This window comes from Silurus meridionalis, chromosome 4 (assembly GCF_014805685.1).
Source record: "Silurus meridionalis isolate SWU-2019-XX chromosome 4, ASM1480568v1, whole genome shotgun sequence".
Lineage (NCBI taxonomy): Eukaryota > Metazoa > Chordata > Actinopteri > Siluriformes > Siluridae > Silurus > Silurus meridionalis.
This window is the reverse complement of record NC_060887.1, coordinates 8758021-8768092: the sequence shown is the minus strand read 5'-3', so window position 1 is coordinate 8768092 and position 10072 is coordinate 8758021.

Sequence of the window (10072 nt, the reverse complement as noted above, 5' to 3'; positions counted from 1 at the left end):
TATTCAGGTTTAAAATATACAAGTTGTAGGAATCATGTGAAATCATCCATGAAACAGCAAACAGGCCAGGTACAAGAGCTCATACAGTTATTTGTACATGTAACTATGTACATTACTGTGTAAAATCACAACAGCTTTTCAAATGCCATGTCAAATGCATTCTTTTATTAACACATTTTTGTTCATTTAGGTCACATTGGTCTTTTTACTTTCAGTGAGATACAATACCTGGGCATCTTACTGCATCTACTTACGTTGGTAGTGAAGCCTTACAGCCCAAGGATGACAGAGACTGGTGATAAAATATGGAAAAGTACCCAGATTTTTTTTATCTTAAAATGGCAGTGATTGATGTTCTTTTAATGTTATTCATTTGTTTACCTCCCAGTTCATGTAGCATATGTGCTTTTAGCAGACAGTGACTAATTTAAAGAACAGGAATCTGAGATTAGACATGCTCAGGGCCAACCGTACATATGCGCGTGCATTTTGTGTACAATCCGTGTGTATGCGTGATCCTATGCATCAAGCTTTGCTTACGTGAGAAGATCTTGACCCATATGTAAGATGAATAGCAATATTTAAAATATTCGGGTAAAAGTTGAAGTACCGATTAAACTTTTTTACTCAAGTGAAAGTAAAGAAGTTTTGGCTCAGACATGTACTTAAGTAAAAAGTAGTTATTACTGTTACCTGTTTTAGCTGTTAACTGGACCTCACATCATATTAGACAGACAGACAGACAGACAGACAGACAGACAGACAGACAGACAGACAGACAGACAGACAGACAGATAGATAGATAGATAGATAGATAGATAGATAGATGTGATAGCCTAGTGGGTTAATGTCAGGGTCCCCATGAGTATGAGTTTGATTCCTGGTTTTCTGTGTTGGTAAATAAAACTTCTGGACCTTGTCCCCTCTGAAAACATTTCAATTCTGTCCTTTCTGTGTTGGATAAATTTCTTGATTTCCTGGTCTTTAATGAAAGATAACTCCACCAAAAAAAGGCACTTCTGTGGTAGCTCAGTGGGTTAAGGCTTGTGCCTGAACATGATCCTAATATAGTCCACGCTGGTGATAAGGTTTCAAAGCCAGTCCTACATACCTTCTTTCTTACTGCGCTGGCATGAAACAAAGTATGAACCCTCCAAAAAGCACACATGCTTTTCAGCAGTGGTCGCTCAGTGGTTTAAGGGTTGTGCCTCATCTAAACATGCTTCCCAGTCTGATCTCTTCCATGGTTCAGTGGGTTAAGGCTGGTGCCTCGCTGATGGTAAGGATTAGGGTTTGAATCCTGCTTTCTGCCTGCTAGTTGCGATGTCAGTTATATTCGATTCAATTAATTTTTATTTGTATAGCGCTTTTAACAATGAACATTGTCTCAAAGCAGCTTTACACAGATAATGTGGTAAATAAACGTTAATATGTTCTTTGTAAGTAAGTTTGTCCCTGATGAGCAACTGTGGCAAGGAAAAACTCCCTGAGATGGCATAAGGAAAAAACCTTGAGAGAAACCAGACTCAAGAGGGAACCCATCCTCATCTGGGTTGCACCAAATGTCCATTTAAAGCAGATATACAATGCTGCGGGGTACAGTGATGATGATCAGAAGCAAACTGCACTCCAGAGTCAGTGCAGCAGACCGCCGACACCAACTACATTCCAATCCGTCCTCAAAGCACCCGTTCTACTCCGGAATTACATGGAACCACCCAAGGTGTTGATGAGAGACCGTCCCAAGCTGCACAGAAGTGTGAAGATCCACGGAGGGGAGAGGGGCAGGAACAGTGGTCACTGGAGCCTCAGGAGCATGTTTAACTCGACCGAGAGAGAGAGAGAGAAAGAGAGAGAAGAGGTGACGGAAGAGAAGGATATGGATTATTAAGTGTCCCTATTGGTGTATGAAAGTTAATGTCACTGTGCAGTTTGGACTCTGGCAAGACTCGCTATGGCAGCATAACTAAAAGGGAGAAACAAGAAGGTAACACAGACATGAGGGATCTCTGGTATAAGAGACGACCCACCACACCATCGTCAACAAACCCGAGTGAACGTGTGAATGTGAGGGGACGACAGCATACAAATATACCAGTTCACCAAACACTCTATATCCATGTTCCCTCCAGATCTGTGCCTTTACCTAAGAAAAATCTACTGATAAAAGGCTTGACTAAATAAATAAGTTTTCAACCTCGACTTGAACACTGAGACTGTGTCCGAGTCCCGAACACTGGTTGGAAGGCTGTTCCATAACTGTGGGGCTTTATAAGAGAAAGATCTGCCCCCTGCTGTAGTCTTCATTATTTGAGGAACCAACAGATAGCCAGCACCTTTTGATCTAAGTAGGCGTGGAGGATCATACTGGTACAGAAGTTCACTCAGATACTGCGGTGCGAGACTGTTAAGTGCTTTATACGTCAGTAGTAGTATTTTATAATCAATGCGAGATTTGATTGAGAGCCAGTGTAGACTGATTAAAACAGGGGTGATGTGGTCATATTTCCTAGATCTAGTGAGGACTCTTGCTGCTGCATTCTGAACTAACTAAAGCTTATTTATGCATTTACTCGCACACCCAGACAGTAAAGCGTTAGAGTAGTCTAATCTAGAAGCAACAAAAGCATGAACTAGTTTTTCTGCATCCTGTAACTACATCATATTTCTAATTTTAGCAATATTTCTAAGGTGAAAGAAGGCGATCCTGGGGATATTATTCACGTGAGACTCAAAGGAAAGACTCGGGTCAATAATCACACCAAGGTCTTTGACAGCCGTACACGCTGAAACAGAAACACCATCCAGAGATGCTACGTCATTGGAAAGTTTACTTCTAGCTGCATGTGGTCCTAGTAAAAGTACTTCCGTCTTATCTGAGTTGAGCAGAAGAAAGTTATTAAGCATCCACTGTCTAATGTCCTTTACACACTTCTCAACATTGTTTAGCTGATCTCGCTCATCTGGCTTTGCTGAAATATACAGCTGTGTGTCATCAGCATAGCAATGGATGCGAATCCCATGTTTATGAATGATTTCACCAAGAGGCAGCATATATAAAGAGAAAAGCAGAGGGCCTAAGACAGATCCTTGAGGAACACCAAACTTGACCTCATAGAGTGTGGAGAATTCACCATTTACATCAACAAACTGATAGCGATCAGTCAAATAAGACCTGAGCCAAGAGAGAGCTGTTCCCTTTATTCCAACAACGTTCTCAAGTCTAGCAAGCAGTATAGTGTGATCAATGGTGTCAAAAGCTGCACTAAGGTCAAGCAAAACAAGTAAAGAGACAAAACCCTGATCAGAGGCCAATAACAGGTCATTTACCACCTTAACTAGCGCCGTCTCTGTGCTATGATGAGGCCAAAATCCTGACTGATACATTTCAAAAATGTTATTCATAAGTAGGTGTGAGCATAACTACTGTGCTATAACCTTTTCTAAAATTTTGGATATAAAGGGGAGATTTGATATTGGTCTGTAGTTGGATAACTGACATGGGTCAAGGTCAGGTTTCTTAATAAGGGGGTGGATAACTGCCAGTTTAAAGGATTTTGGTACATAACCAGTGCTAATGGAAGAGTTAATTATTTTTAAAACAGGTTCAATTACCTCTGGAGTAACTTTTTAAAGAAACTTGTAGGCACGGGATCGAGAATGCAGGTTGATGGTTTTGATGAGGAAATTAATGAAATTAAGTCATTCTCATGAATAGGAGTGAAGCTTTGTAGTTGATTGTCTGCTATAATTACACTGCTGTCTACAGGGTTACTTGTAAAATAATTTGGATTTATATTAACCGTCTGGATTTCTTGCCTGATGTTTTCAATTTTATTATTAAAAAAGTTCATGAAATCATTACTACCTAATGATGGTGTGCATGTTAGTGCAGTGCTTTTATTTCCTGTTAATTTTGCTACCGTGCTGAATAAAAATCTAGGATTATGCTTGTTATTTTCTATGAGGGTGGAAAAATATGCTGATCTAGCAGCACTAAGAGATTTTCTATAATTTAAGAGGCTCTCCTTCCATGCTATTTGAAATACTGTTAATTTTGTTTGACGCCATTTACGTTCTAATTTTCGAGTGGTCTGTTTTAAGGTGCGTGTATGATCATTATACCACTGTGCTAATTTTTCTCCTGATCATTTTGGTCTTAAGGGGAGCTACATCATCTAGAGTGTAACGTAACGTTGTTTCTAGGTGTTCAGTGGCCCAGTCGAGCTCTGCGGGGTCTGACGGCGATCTATCTAATATCGTAATTTCGGGAAGATTATTAATAAAACGCGGTGCTGTAGCTGACGTGTAAGTACGCTTAACACGGCCTTCAGACTGTGGAAATATGACTACGTTTTTTATTTTTAATCCAAATGTTAACAACAAATCGAGAGTGTGTCCACCACTATGAGTGGGTCCTATAACATTCTGATTAATTCCAACTGACTCTAGAATGGACACAACTGCTGCTCTTAAGGAGTCTTCCTGATTATCAAAATGAATATTAAAGTCACCAACAATTAATGCTTTGTCTAAAGAAGTTGCTAAATTTGTAATGAAATCTGCAAATTCTATCAGAAAATCAGAGTAGGGCCCTGGGGGTCTATAAATAATAATTAGTGGAATTAACTGACTTGACCTGCTTTTGGACACTGAATATTTTATGTTGGTGTAAAGAACTAAACATTTTTGTTTAGTCTTTTGTGTGACGTTTAGATTATTATTATAAATAGCTGTGACTCCTCTGCCATTTAGACGGGGTGGTGTATGTAACTATACCCAGGAGGACTTGCCTCATTTAATGCTACATATTCATTCAGTTTAATCCATGTTTCTGTCAAACACATTATATTAAACTCCTGGTCGGTAATAATTTCGTTTAAAGCAAGAGCTTTTGATGTGAGAGATCTAATATTCAACAATCCAATTTTTAGATCAGAGGTGCTGGCTGTGCGTTCAGTCCTATTTAATTTAGTGTTAATCAGGTTACTTAAACAGACTTTCTGATAATTCCTATATTTTGGTTTTGCTCGGGGGACAGACACAGTCTCAATATGGTGGATCCTGAGTGACGACTCTGTGCAGCTAGCAGACGGTCGGTTTAGCCAGTCTGTCTGCTCCCTGGCCTTGGCTCTAGACAGTCACTTGTTAACTAGTGCTGTTCTGAGACTATGACCTATACTACAAGAAATGAGAGCAGCACCTTCCCGGGTGGGATGGATACCGTCCCGCCCTAACAGGCCAGCCTTGCCCTCAAAAATGCTCCAATTATTAATGAAGCCCACATTATTTTTGTGCACCACTCGGACATCCAGCAGTTCAGCGACCATAACCTGCTGTAGGCTACATCGCCACGTCGCATTGGGATGGGGCCAGAGCATATTACAGCATCGGACATTGCCTTCGCTAATTTACACACCTCTATAATATTACTCTTAGTGTCGAAGGCCTATATCATTAGCTCCTGTGTGAAAAACTATCTTAGAGAACCTGTGCTTTCCTAAGAATCTAAGCTGACCTGCTATGTCCGGCGCCCTGGCTCCCAGTATACACATAACCTGTGCTGCTGGTGCCCCTAAAGGTCTAGCTAATTTCACGTGCCTCAGAATGGAGTCTCCTAAAACCAGAGCTCTTTCAGGTTTCTCAGCGGGTGCTTCACCGAGGAGAGCAAACCTGTTGGACACGCGAAGCGGAGAGGAATGGTGCTCCTGTGGGCGAGCCTTAGCATTAGCTTTGGCTTTGCGAGTATGCCGCCGAGTCGTCACCCATTCGCCCCGCTGTGAGGGCTCTAATGCCGGAGTCGGGGGAATATTACCTTCACCTAGGGCATCCAGACTTTCCCCTGCAAACCCTGGACTGCTCTCACACTCACTACTTCTTTCTAGACTCTGGATGCGCTCCTCTAATGCTAAGATCTTCTCCATCAAAAAGCAAACTAGCTTACACTTCTCACAGATAAAATTATCGATAACAACGGAGAAAGACTGACTAAACATGTCACACTTCACACACTGAGTGAACTGGATGTTTGCCATAGTAGAGAAATTACGTACCTTAATGTGATTACTGTAGTGTGTGTTCGTAGTTCTGGTGAATGTCCTCCGCTCACTGCTTTCAAACCCTCAAACAGGGAAAAAAGCGCTCTTCCGAAAGCAAAAATAGTCGAGACGGAGCCAACGGAAAGTGAAGGATGTTGCTTCCCAAATCTTTCTTTAGCTTTATATTCTTATGTTGATGGTTTAAAGGTAGATAGACCTGCTCTAAACAACCTTCCTTGCCTCTCTTCCCTGATGGTTCAGTGGGCTAAATCAGGTTTCTTGCTTTTGGTGGGGTTCAGGTTTCGAATCCTGCTTTCTGTCTGCCAGTCACGATCAGGATTCACTTCCTACGTTTTCCTTTAGCGATATATTTTTGTTTTTAATGGGTTGAAAGGAAAGATAGACCTGCTCTAAATAAGCTTCCTAGCCTGTCCTCACCGATGGTTCAATGGGTTAATGTTGGTGTCTTGCTGGTGGTGGGGATCATGGTTCGAATCCTGATTTCTTCCTGCTATTTACAATGTGGGTTCAACTTGTGCTACTAACATCTGTATTCGCTTCCTACATCTTTCTTTAGCGTTAAATTCTTGTGTTGATGGTTTGAAAAGAAAGATAGACCTGCTCTAATCAAGCTTTCCATCCTGTTTTTTCTGATGGCTTAGTGGGTTAAGGCTGGTACTTTGCTAATGTTGGTGGTCAGGGTTCAAACCTGGCTTTCTGTCTGCTAGTCATGAGGTAGGTTAAATTCCTGATTCCTACATCTTCATATTCTTGTTTTGATGGGTTAAAAAAAAAGATAGACCTGCTCTAAACAAGCTTTACAGCTTGTCCTTTTTGATGGTTCAGTGGGTTAATGCTGGTGCCTTGCTAATGGTGTGAATCAGGGTTCGAATCCTGCTTTGTCCCTCCTAGTCACGATATGGGTTTGCTTCTTATGTCTGTCTTTAGCATTATATTCTTGTGTTGATGGTTTGAAAGAAAAGATAGACCTGCTCTAAACAATCGTCGCAGCCGGTCCTTTCCAATGGTTCAGTGGGTTAAGACTGTTATTTTGCTGTTGGTGGGGTTCAGGGTTTGAATCCTGCTTTCTGTGTTTCTGTCCGGTCTGAATTTTTTGCTTTGAAGCCTGAAACAAACGATAACACCCCCCCCCCCCCCCAAAAAAAAAAAAAAGAAGGTGTGTTGTGGGACTTGATGGCTTTGTGATAAAAGCCTTGCCTCTGAGCTCAGAGGTTGCTGGTTCGAGTCTGGCTTGTCCCCACTCTGGGTAAGCTGTGTAGAAAGTAGTGTCTGGTGAGCAATGAGGTAGTTGACCCTCAACAAAGTCTGTAAATACTGGCTGCTTCATAGCCTCAGAAAAAGTGAGGTTGATAGGTTTTTGGCAGAATTTTTTCCTATACAGGGAGTGCAGAATTATTAGGCAAGTTGTATTTTTGAGGATTAATTTTATTTGAGGATTTAATTTGAACAACAACCATGTTCTCAATGAACACAAAAAACTCATTAATATCAAAGCTGAATATTTTTGGAAGTAGTTTTTAGTTTTAGCTATTTTAGGGGGATATCTGTGTGTGCAGGTGACTATTACTGTGCATAATTATTAGGCAACTTAACAAAAAACAAATTCATACCCATTTCAATTATTTATTTTTACCAGTGAAACCAATATAACATCTCAACATTCACAAATATACATGTCTGACATTCAAAAACCAAACAAAAACAAATCAGTGACCAATATAGCCACCTTTCTTTGCAAGGACACACAAAAGCCTGCCATCCATGGATTCTGTCAGTGTTTTGATCTGTTCACCATCAACATTGCGTGCAGCAGCAACCACAGCCTCCCAGACACTGTTCAGAGAGGTGTACTGTTTTCCCTCCTTGTAAATCGCACATTTGATGATGGACCACAGGTTCTCAATGGGGTTCAGATCAGGTGAACAAGGAGGCCATATCATTAGATTTTCTTCTTTTATACCCTTTCTTGCCAGCCACGCTGTGGAGTACTTGGACGTGTGTGATGGAGCATTGTCCTGCATGAAAATCATGTTTTCTTGAAGGATGCAGACTTCTTCCTGTACCACTGCTTGAAGAAGGTGTCTTCCAGAAACTGGCAGTAGGACTGGGAGTTCAGCTTGACTCCATCCTCAACCCGAAAAGGCCCCACAAGCTCATCTTTGATGATACCAGCCCAAACCAGTACTCCACCTCCACCTTGCTGGCGCCTGAGTCGGACTGGAGCTCTCTGCCCTTTACCAATCCAGCCACGGGCCCATCCATCTGGCCCATCAAGACTCACTCTCATTTCATCAGTCCATAAAACCTTAGAAAAATCAGTCTTGAGATATTTCTTGGCCCAGTCTTGACGTTTCAGCTTGTGTGTCTTGTTCAGTGGTGGTCGACTTTCTGCCTTTCTTACCTTGGCCATGTCTCTGAGTATTGCACACCTTGTGCTTTTGGGCACTCCAGTGATGTTGCAGCTCTGAAATATGGCCAAACTGGTGGCAAGTGGCATCTTGGCAGCTGCACGCTTGACTTTTCTCAGTTCACGGGCAGTTATTTTGCGCCTTGGTTTTTCCACACGCTTCTTGCGACCCTGTCGACTATTTTGAATGAAACGCTTGATTGTTCGATGATCACGCTTCAGAAGCTTGGCTATTTTAAGACTGCTGCATCCCTCTGCAATATATCTCACTATTTTTGACTTTTCTGAGCCTGTCAAGTCCTTCTTTTGACCCATTTTGCCAAAGGAAAGGAAGTTGCCTAATAATTATGCACACCTGATATAGGTTGTTGATGTCATTAGACCACACCCCTTCTCATTACAGAGATGCACATCACCTAATATGCTTAATTGGTAGTAGGCTTTCCAGCCTATACAGCTTGGAGTAAGACAACATGCATAACGAGGATGATGTGGTCAAAATACTCATTTGCCTAATAATTCTGCACTCCCTGTATATGCAAAACTAAGTCGATACTTTTTTTGAACGTTTTTGCTTCATAACCCCCTGTTTTCAGCTTCTCAGACACCCGGGGGGGCAGATGCCCAGATATTGCCCCCTTGCTTCAGGATACGCCCACCGAAACCACATCCAACCTTCCACGCAGCCATTTCTTACACCTTCCACACTCTTAACTTCGAGCCCTGGCCGGGGTTTGAACCGGCAACCTCTCAACCCAGAGGTAAAGCTCTTCTAATTGAGCCACAGGATCTCCTGCAAGAACCTGATTTTTAGGACCTTTTTGGGACCTTTTTGGGTTTTTTTTAAAACTTTTTAAACCATTTAAAGGAAAGCTAAGGGGTAGAAATCGAACCAGGTGAGTCAGATAGCAGTGATCACTTCACTGACCATTACACCAACACAGGAGAGGCAAACAAGCCTTTGCTTATTGGACTCTTGGCTTTTCTATAGTTAGGAGACCAGTGTTTTCTCTTAGATCATGATGGTAGAGGGTCAAAACTTCTCCTTCCTGTACATTCTCTCAGTTACTCGAAGTCTATGAGAAGTGACTCAGGTACAAGAACCACATCTCCAACACCTGCACCACTGATATACGATGATCTACCAGCAACCAATTTTAAATGATCTTTTATTGTTCTGTTTTTAAATACTTCTTATAATGTTCAATATGAAACTAGAGGTAAAAATCGAACCAGGAAAGTCTTTCATCATAGATCACTAATGTCATTACTTCAAAACTCAAAACTTTTTTAGACATGTAAATAAGCAGGAAAGACAGAGACAAAGACAAAGAGACACAGACACAGCTTTAGAAAGAGTGAGAAACAAATAGAGAGACAGCAAGAGAGAGACATATACAGTAAGACAGAGACATTTACTAAAAGAGACACAGAGACAATTTGACAGAGAAATAAGAGAGACAAAGATAGCGAGATATAGCCACTTCCTGTTGGAAGTGTTTATCCCGAGCGACTCTTAATGATCTCATTTACTAATTTAGCAGGAGTGAGTTAAGTGCTTGCTCAGGTGCCCAAAACTGGCAGCTTGGAGGTGTTAAACATGGAT